Here is a 9229-nt window from a genome sequence, read left to right on the forward strand (position 1 = left end):
TTTTGACCCAGGGTTGTGATAGGAACTCTCTTGTTACAAAGTGGTAGCCGATCTGTGCCTGCTTTTATGCTTTTCTGGCCCCTCTCAACCTCTGGCTGTCACTTCTCTGTTCTTTCTGTTTTCCTTAACAGTGTATTCTAATTCCTGTAAAACAGGGACTGAAAGTACCAACCTCTTTGTCATGAGGTTTAAGAGAAGGCCCAGCACTAAGCCAAGCTCTCAGGAAAATTGAAACAGTTCCTCCTTGCCCTTCAGTGCAGCTCCTTCTCATCTATCAGGGGCTGAAGAATGACTGAACCTATAAACCAAGCACACGGTGTAAGTCCACAGACCAGGGGAAGGCCTAGATGGTAAAGTACGTGGGCTTTGTGACTCCACTGCTGACATCCAGGCTAAGGGAGGACTGACTTAGTGAGCAGTTCCAAGACCACTGAGCTCACGGTTCCCTGTGGCTGTCTCCCTCGTATCTCCGCCATGACCAGGGCTTGAAGAGGGGCCTGTCAGTTCCCCTGACACACCTGGAATAGTATGAGGGTGCAGCAGAAGCCAAAAACGGAGTGACCAGCCCTGGGGAGTCGATGGGGGACGCTGACCAACCAGTCACTAAGTTGGTGCTATTTGCTCTTAAGAAGGAGAGGCAGGGCCTGGGCAAGAACAGCAGCTGGAAGGTGAAATGCAGGCCTGGCTCTCAGTAGCATCAATGATCAGCCTTGAAGGGGCCATCAGGGGACATGTCCCAGGTACTGGGCCTGCTTCTCAGTCAGCTTGGTCAGTTTCATGCTCAGCTTGCCCAGGTGGGCTTCAGCCACTGCCTCATCCAGCGTCTTGGGCAGGACGTGAACCCCGATGGGGTACTTCTCTGGGTGGGTTCACAGCTCAATCTGTGCAGTCACCTGGTTGATGAAGGAGTCACTCGTCACAAAGCCAGGGTGACCCATGACACAACCCAGGCTGACCAGCTGACCCTCAGCCAGCAGGATGGTGCGGCGTCCATTCTTCAGCGAGTACCTGGTCACCTGGGGCTTGATGGTCACCTTCTCCCAATGTTCTCGCTGAGCCATTTGACATCGATCTCCACATCAAAGTGTCCAGTGTTACACATGATGGCTTCATCCTTCACCTGTTCAAAGTGCCGGCCAAGGACGATGTTGACACAGCCTGTGGTGGTGATAAAGGTTTTGCCCTCCTGACAGGCTTCGTCCATGGTGGTCCCTTCATAGCCCTCCATGGCAGCCTGCAGTGCGTTAATGGGGTCTATCTTGGTGATGACGTGGGCCCCGAAACCCCACAGGGCATGGGCACAGCTCTTGCCCATGTTGCCATAGCCTGCTATGACCGCAACCTTGCCGGCAATCATCACCTCTGTGGCCCACTTGATGCCATCTATGAGGGACTCCCAGCAGCCATAGAGCTTGTTGAACTTGCTCTTGGTGATGGAGTTGTTGTCATTGGCACCTTCAGGATCCCACTGACCAGCATCCTGTGTGGGTTGTGGACCCCAGTCTTGGTTTCCTTGGAAGTACCTCAGATGGCCCAGCAAGAGCTGTGAGTACTTGGTGTGGAAGAGGTTGGCAAAGTCACCCCCATCCTCCAGAATAATGTTGAGGGCCCGTCCTTGAATTACAGTGACTGCTCGACGCACCACAGGTACTCCTTGTCCTTTCGCCCTTCCAGGCGTATACTGGAATGCCAGACTTGGCAATGGCAGTCAACACATGGTTCTGGGTGAGGAAGATGTTGCTGCTGGGGCACCCAGGGTGATGAGGGTCTCAATGTGGATGGCCGTCTCCATGGTCGTGTGCAAGCAGCTGGCGATGTGGGTGCCTTTGGAGCCTGGGAGCCTCATGGCTTGAAGGCCTAGTACAGCTCCCGCATGTGCATCAGGCCTTGCATCTCCTTCTTCACAATGTTCAGGGCCTTGCATCCCCAGGCGGCCAGGCCAATGTCAATAACTTTGCAGGGCAGTTTGTCAGACAGGCTGGCGGCGCTTATGATGGAGACAGGTGAAGGGGACTGGGCCTTGGTCTGGGGACAGGCACTGGGTGGGTGGGTGGCTCTGGGCAGGGTCTCTCTGTCTCTGTATGTGTATGTGTGTGTTTTCTATTTTACATTTCAAACAGATGGCCAGGCCCTTGGTATTGCAGAGGTGCCCACAGTGTGTATTAGCCAGGGTTATCCAGAGAAATAGAACCAACAGGATATATACGGGTATATGTAAGAGCAGATTTATTATAGGAATTGCCCCATGTGGTTATGGAGACCGAGAAGTCCCACGGTTTGCTATCTGCAAGCTAGAAAAACAAGAATGTCAGTGGTGTGACTCAGTCTGAGTCTGAAGGCCCAAGAATTAGAGGGGCGGGGGTGGGGCAATGGTGTAAGTCCAAATGCTATGACCTGAAAATTAGTGTCCCCTAAAGATTCATATGCTGAAATCCTAAACCCCAAGGGATGGTATGAGGAATTGGGGGTATGGGGAGGTGATTAGGTCACCAGGGTGGAGCCTCATGGATGGAATTAGTGCCTTTATAAAAGAGGCCCCAGGGGGCTGCCTCCCTCCTTCCACGGTGGGAGGACACAGGAGACATTGTTGGCCAAAAGATGCTAACGATGAACCAGAGAGCTGACTCTCACCAGAAACCCAATCTGCCTTGACTTAACTATCAAGAATTCCATTTTTAAATTATGAATCTTTTAGATGAACCACAAACCTTGCAAAAATTTTACAGACCACTTGAGAAAGTGGCCCCAGCTTGGGGAGTTCACTTCTATCAGCTGGAGAATTTCCGTGGAAAGTGTAAGAAAGCCTGCCTTAGGGTCCGTATGGGAGATCCCAGCCTGAGCCTGGCTACAGGCTGTGCAAAGGCAGGACCCAAGAGGAGACCAGAAGGACAGGGCTGTAGTGACTGTAGGTTGCCAGCTCATGATCACAAGAGCAGCCAGGTCTTAGCAGGACCAGACATTGGAAAACCCACAGGACCCCTGCTTGGGGTATCCTTCAGTTTTCCCTGCTCCCTGGGCTATGTGGCCTCAGTTCTGCCCCTCCCCTCCTTCCACACCTGCTCCCTTCTCCCCACCTCTGCCTCTCTGTGTACTTGGCTGTTGCGAGTAGCCCTGCAGTCTGTGGTTGCTCATCTTCTCTTCAGAGACCCCATGGCCACGTTGCTGGGGAGAGATTCTGATCCCATAGTCTGGGCCAAGCTGTGCATGCCTGATCTGACCACCAAGGTTATACCATATAATCAGGGCTGCTGCTGGACCCTGCACGGGGTATGGGGAAGTTTGAGGGTGTGGCAATGGCTTTAGCAGGTGCCCCCAAAGTTGTCCCCAGCATGTGGAGGAGCCTGCCCATCTGTCTCCCCATGAGTGGCCCCTGTTACCTTGCTTCATTCACTCCTGCTCCCGATGCTTCCATGAAGCTGAGACACATGAGCAAGTGGGCATCCCTCTGCCACCCTCACTGCCTCAGCACCGCCCCTTCCATCAGGCCCCACTCCCACCTGCTGCCTGCAGCCTACCCGGTGAGCTCAGCTCGGAGACCAGGGCTGGGCCTGGGCAGAGGGGATGAGGGAGTCCCATGCCTTATGTGCAGGAAACGTGGGTCTGGGCTGTTAACAGCAAAGCCTTTGCATTTGTCCACTAGGCTGTTAACAGCAAAGCCATTGTATTTGTCCACTAGGGGCCAGAACAAAGTTCCACACACTGAGTGACATAAAACAGACACTTTTCCTGAGAATTCTGCAGGCTGCAAGTCCAAGGTCAAGGTGTGGGGGTCGTTCCTCTGGGTCTCATGGAGCCGGGTTTGCTGACGGCCGCCTTCCTCCTGTGTCCTCCCATGCTGTTCCCTCTGCGCATGTCTGTTTCCTAAACTGTTCCTGTGAGGACACCAGTCGTACTGGACTAGGGCGCACCCTAATGACCTTGTTTAACCTTTACAAATCCTCTCCAAACACAGTACAGCTGCATCCTGAGGAACCAGGGGTCAGGACTTTAGTATATAAATTTTGGGGAGGACACAATTCAGTGCATCTCCCTGGATCGTGTCTCAGTCTCAGGGCTGGCATTTCTCTCTGGGCTCTGCCCGGGGCTCCCCACACTATGGTTCCTTTGAGGGAGCCCATCTCAGCTCACCTTCATAACTGGACCTTGGCTAGACCCTTCTGGAAGGGGCCCGCTCCCACCTCCAGACTCATTGTCCCCAGACACCCACATGTAGCTTGCTGTGGGCACACCTCTATGTGCACATGTGTGGGGAGCAGCTCAGCTTCTGAGAATGCCACCAATGAGGGCGCCTTGGTCCTGGCCCACCGGACAGGGCTCCCAGAAGGGTAGCGAGCCTGGGTGCGCAAAGGCCTGGAATGGGCCCTTCATCAGTCCCGGGGCATGGAGACAGCTTCCATCTTCCTCTCTGGAGGGCGTCTCACAGCGCCATGAGCAGGACGGCTCCCAGCTCTGGGGGCAGCTCTGGGCAGTGGCTATGTGCCCCGGGCATGGCTGCCTCCCCTGGCCCAGCTGGTCCAGCTTATTCTTACCAACCCCAGCCCACACCTCCAGGAACAGCCTGGGGATGCTATGTGCTTAGAACGAAGGGCACTGGACCGGGGGTCAGGACAACGAGTGCTTTGCATCGCAGGACGTTCTTGTCTATTACCTCCAAGGTGGCACTGGATGGGAAAACAAATCAGTCTCCACCCAGGGTGTTATTCCCTCAGGGCTCCAGGAGCCATGGGGGTTCTGGGAGTCCCATGGGAGCCTTCCTGAGATGAAGGGGCTGGTCCTGGAGGTAGGATGTGTTTGCTGAATGGTGGGAAGGAGACAGCCGGTCAGGAGGTGGCATGGGGAGGGTGGTGCTGGGGAAACATTCCTGGCAGGACCCCAGGGTGGGCAAATCCTGGAGTGGCAAAAGTTAACCTCTGCCCAGGAGGATTCCTCCTTCTCTGGGCAGCCAACGTCTCCTGGGGGCCCACAGGAGAGCAGGAACCCGCAAGCCCAAGAGACCTGGGGGTCGCAACTGTGCTTCCCACAAAAGGTGTGTTTTGGGCAAATTGTCTCAACCCTGGGCCTCCGTTTCTTATTCTCATACACTGAACTCATCCCTACTTTTCAGGAGTGATTAAGAGGTGTCTAGACATGACTATTCCAGCGAAGGGAGGCTGCTGTCACTCTGCGTCCTCTGCTGAGCTCCCCATTGTGTCAATTGTGTACAGGCTGCACAATAAATGGAAGAGACACAATCTTTTTGATGTGATCAAGGTCTAGTAAAAACAGTGGAGAAACCCCATGTCCTCTAAAAATACAAAATTAGCTGGGCATGGTGGCTCATGCCTGTAATCCCAGCTACTAAGGAGGCTGAGGCAGGAGAGTCACTTGAACCTGGGAGGTGGATGTTGCAGTGAGCCAGGATCATGGCATTGCACTCCAGCCTGGACAACAAAAGCAAAACTTCATCTCAAAAGAAAAAAGAATGATGAAAATGTCTGGGCATGGTGGCTCACACCTGTAATCCCAGCACTTTGGGAACCAAGATGGGAGGATTGCTTGAGTCCAGGAGTTCAAACCCAACCTGGGCAACATAGTGAAACCTGTCTCTCCAAATATATATATATATATATATATATATTTATTTATTTATTTTTGAGACAGGGTCTTGCTCTGTCACCCAGGCTGGAGTGCAGTGGTGCAATCTTAACTCAATGCACTCTCCACCTCCTGGGCTCAAGCGATTCTCCTGCCTCAGCTTCTTGAGTAACTGGGATTACAGGCACCTGCCACTACGCTCAGCCAATTTTTGTAATTTTAGTAGAAACAAGGTTTCACCATATTGGCCAGGATGGTCTTGAACTCCTGACCCCAAGGGATCTGCCTGCCTCGGCCTTCCAAAGTGCTGAGATTACAGGCATGAGCCACTGCACCAGGCCAAAAAAAAAAAAAAAAAAAAAAAATTAGCTGAGCTACTCAGGAGGCCGAGATGGGAGGATCCCTTGAACCCAGGATTTCGAGACTGCAGTGACCTGTGATTAGGCCACTGCCCTCCAGCCTGGGCAACACAGCAAGACGCTGTCTCAGGAAAAAAGTTTTAAAAAAGAATGATGAAAATGTAATATGTCATTTAGGAACATGTCCTAATAATGTAATAACATATATATGTAGAATAAGTTCATTTTTATAAAGCAGGCATATAATTGTGTAAGAGTACAAAAAAATGGCCAGGCATGGTGGCTCATGCTTGTAATCCCAGCATTTTGGGAGGCCAAGGTGGATAGATCACCAGAGGTCAGGAGTTTGAGACCAGCTTGGTCAACTTAGTGAAACCTCATCTCTACTGAAAATACAAAAAAATTAGCTTGGTGGGCATGGTGGCAGGCACCTGTAATTCCAGTCACTTGGGAGGCTGAGGTGGGAGAATTGCTTGAACCTGGGAGGCAGAGGATGCAGTGAGCTGAGATCGTGCCACTGGACTTTAGCCTGGGTGACAGAGTGAGACTCTGTCTCAAAAAAAAGAAAAAAAAAAAGAGTAGAGAAAACCTAGTATCATATATGTAGCATGCAAATTACCAGTGATCATCTTTGTGATTCTATGGGAATATGGGAAATCCTCATTTTCGACATTACATATTTATATGATGCTTGAATTTAAGAGAAAGCCAATACTGATATTTTTTAAATTGTATCACATGATAATTGAGAGCATTTGGGAACTCTTACAGCAGGTTGACATTGCCCAGACTTCCAGAAGTGTCATCAATAGATGGTTCTTGTTGAACCGGGTATCCACCACCTTGGGTTACTGAATTTGCAAGACTAGTTGCATGTAAACTAGTCACATGCAGTAAAACCACGTACCACACCAGGGGCAGTGGCTCAGACCTGTAATCCCAGCACTTTGGGAGGTTGAGGTGGGCGGATCACCTGAGGTCAGGAGTTCGAGACCAGGCTGGCCAACATGGTGAAAACCCATTTCTACTAAAAATACAAAAAAGTTGGATGTGTTGGCACATGCCTGTAATTCCAGAATAAGGGAGGAGACCACCCCTTATATTGTCTTATGCCCAATTTCTGCCTCCAAAGAAAGAAGAAGTGAAAACTAAAAGGCAGAAATGAAATCCACAGGCAGACAGCCCGGCACCATGCCCTGGGCCTGGTAGTTAAAGATCGACCCCTGACCTAACCAGTTATGTTATCTATAGATTCCAGACATTGTATGGAAAAGCACTGTGAAAATTCCTGTCCTGTTCTGTCTCGTTCTGATTACTGGAACATGCAGGCCCCAGTCACATACCCCCAGCTTGCTAAATAGTTCACGACTCTCTCATGCGGATCCCCTTAGAGTTGTGAGCCCTTAAAAGGGACAAGAATTGCTCACTCAGGGAGCTTGGCTCTTGAGACAGGAGGCTTGTCAATGCTCCTGGCTGAATAAACCCCTTCCTTCTTTAACTTGGTATCTGAGGGGTTTTGTCTGCAGTTCATCCTGCTACATTTCTTCGTTCCCTAACCGGGAAGTGAGGTGATTGGCAGATGGTTGAGACAGCTCCTTAGGCAGCTTAAGCCTGCCCTGTGGAACATCCCTGTGGGGGATGACCAGCCTGAGCACTCCCAGGTAGGCATTTGCCATGGTGAGATGCCTCAGCAGAGCAGTGTATGGCAGGCCCCCGTGGAGGATCAACGCAGTGGCTGAACACCAGGAAGGAACTTGTACTTGGAGTCTGAACATCTGAAACTTGGTAAGACTAGTCTTTGAAACTTGCCTACTCTGTTTGAGTGGAAGCGTGGTCTGATCACCCACAGTGTGCCTTTATTGGCACTTTGGTTTTGGTTTTGACTTGGTTTGAATTGCTTGACAGGACTGGTCTTGGGAACTTGCCTACTCCATTTGAGTGGAAGTGTGGCCTGATCACCCACAGTGTGCCTGTACCGGCACTTTGGTTTTTGTTTTTGACTTGACTTGGATTGCTTGATACTTTGGTTTTGGTTTTGACCTGGCTTGGATTTCTGGATACTCTGATTTTGGTTTTGATTTTGGTTTGGTGTAAATTGCAAAAGTGTGTTTGTGCTCTTTTTACTCATTCTTTGTTTTGTGGTGTGCGTGTGGTGTGAGCGTGGTGTTTTGTCTTGAAGAAGCATGGGTCAGGCACAAATAAGCACACCCTACTAGGAACTACATTGAAAAATTTCAAAAACGGATTTAGGGGAGACTATGGAGTACTGTAACACGAGGAAAACTTAAAACTTTCTGTAAAATGGACTGGTCAGCATTCGAGGTGGGTTGGCCATCAGAAGGAAGCCTGGACAGGTCCCTTGTTTCAAAGGTATGGCACAAGGTAACCTGTAAACCCAGGGCACCCAGACCAGTTCCCATACATAGATGCTTGGTTACAGCTGATTTTAGATCTCTCCACAGTGGTTGAGAGAACTGCAGCATAAGTGAGGCAGAGAGAGAGAGAGGCAGGGAGGAGAGAGAGAGAGAGACAAAGTCAAAGACAGAAAGAGAGATATATACAAGTAGCTAAGAAAAAAAAAGTGTACCCTATTCCTTTAAAAGCCAAGGTAAATTTAAATCCTGTAATTAATAATTGAAGGTACTCTTCATAACCCTATAACACTCCAATACCACTTTGTTGTCAGTGTAAACAAGGGCATATCCCGAAAGCACTGAGGCCTTCCTATCAAAAATCCTTAACGCAGTAACCTGCAGATGGCCCAAATGCATTCAATCTGTAGCGGCAACTGCTTTGCTAACAGAAAAAAAGTAAAAAATAACTTTTAAATGAAACCTCATTGTGAGCACACCTCACCAGTTCAGTTCAGAACTATCCTAAATCAAAAAAGCAAAAGAGTAGCTTACTAACTCAAAAATCCTAAAGTATGGGGCTATTCTGTTAGAAAAAAAAATCTATACCAATTCTAAGTTAATTTGGACAAAACAAGGTCTTATTAATAGCAAAGGATAATTAAAATCCCAAACTTACAAGGTTTTCAACAAAAGTAAAGTTTGCTAAAAGTTAACTGTGTAACATGTATTATACTAACTTCTATTCTTGTGGCCTTAGATAGTCTGGTCCACAGACATAAAAGAAGTTTGCTTTGGAAAAGAATGGTTATCATCTTCAAAAAAAAAAAGGAAAAAAGGGGGGTGGAATTTATGTAAAAGGAGTATTATATGGTAAATTCTTGTCCTGAAATAAATTAACTGGTTGTTTAAAGAAAGAAATATTTGTAACATGTCAGAAAGTTG

The 9229-nt window shown here is 49.3% G+C and overlaps 1 pseudogene; it reads right to left on the reverse strand.

Annotated features, from left to right (window-relative positions):
- Window positions 1-697: 697 nt before the first annotated feature.
- Window positions 698-2007, reverse strand: LOC105486623 (adenosylhomocysteinase pseudogene; annotated as a pseudogene).
- Between the last annotated feature and the right edge of the window lie 7222 nt (window positions 2008-9229).

Source organism: Macaca nemestrina, chromosome 9 (genome assembly GCF_043159975.1).
Source record: "Macaca nemestrina isolate mMacNem1 chromosome 9, mMacNem.hap1, whole genome shotgun sequence".
In the NCBI taxonomy this organism is placed as follows: domain Eukaryota; kingdom Metazoa; phylum Chordata; class Mammalia; order Primates; family Cercopithecidae; genus Macaca; species Macaca nemestrina.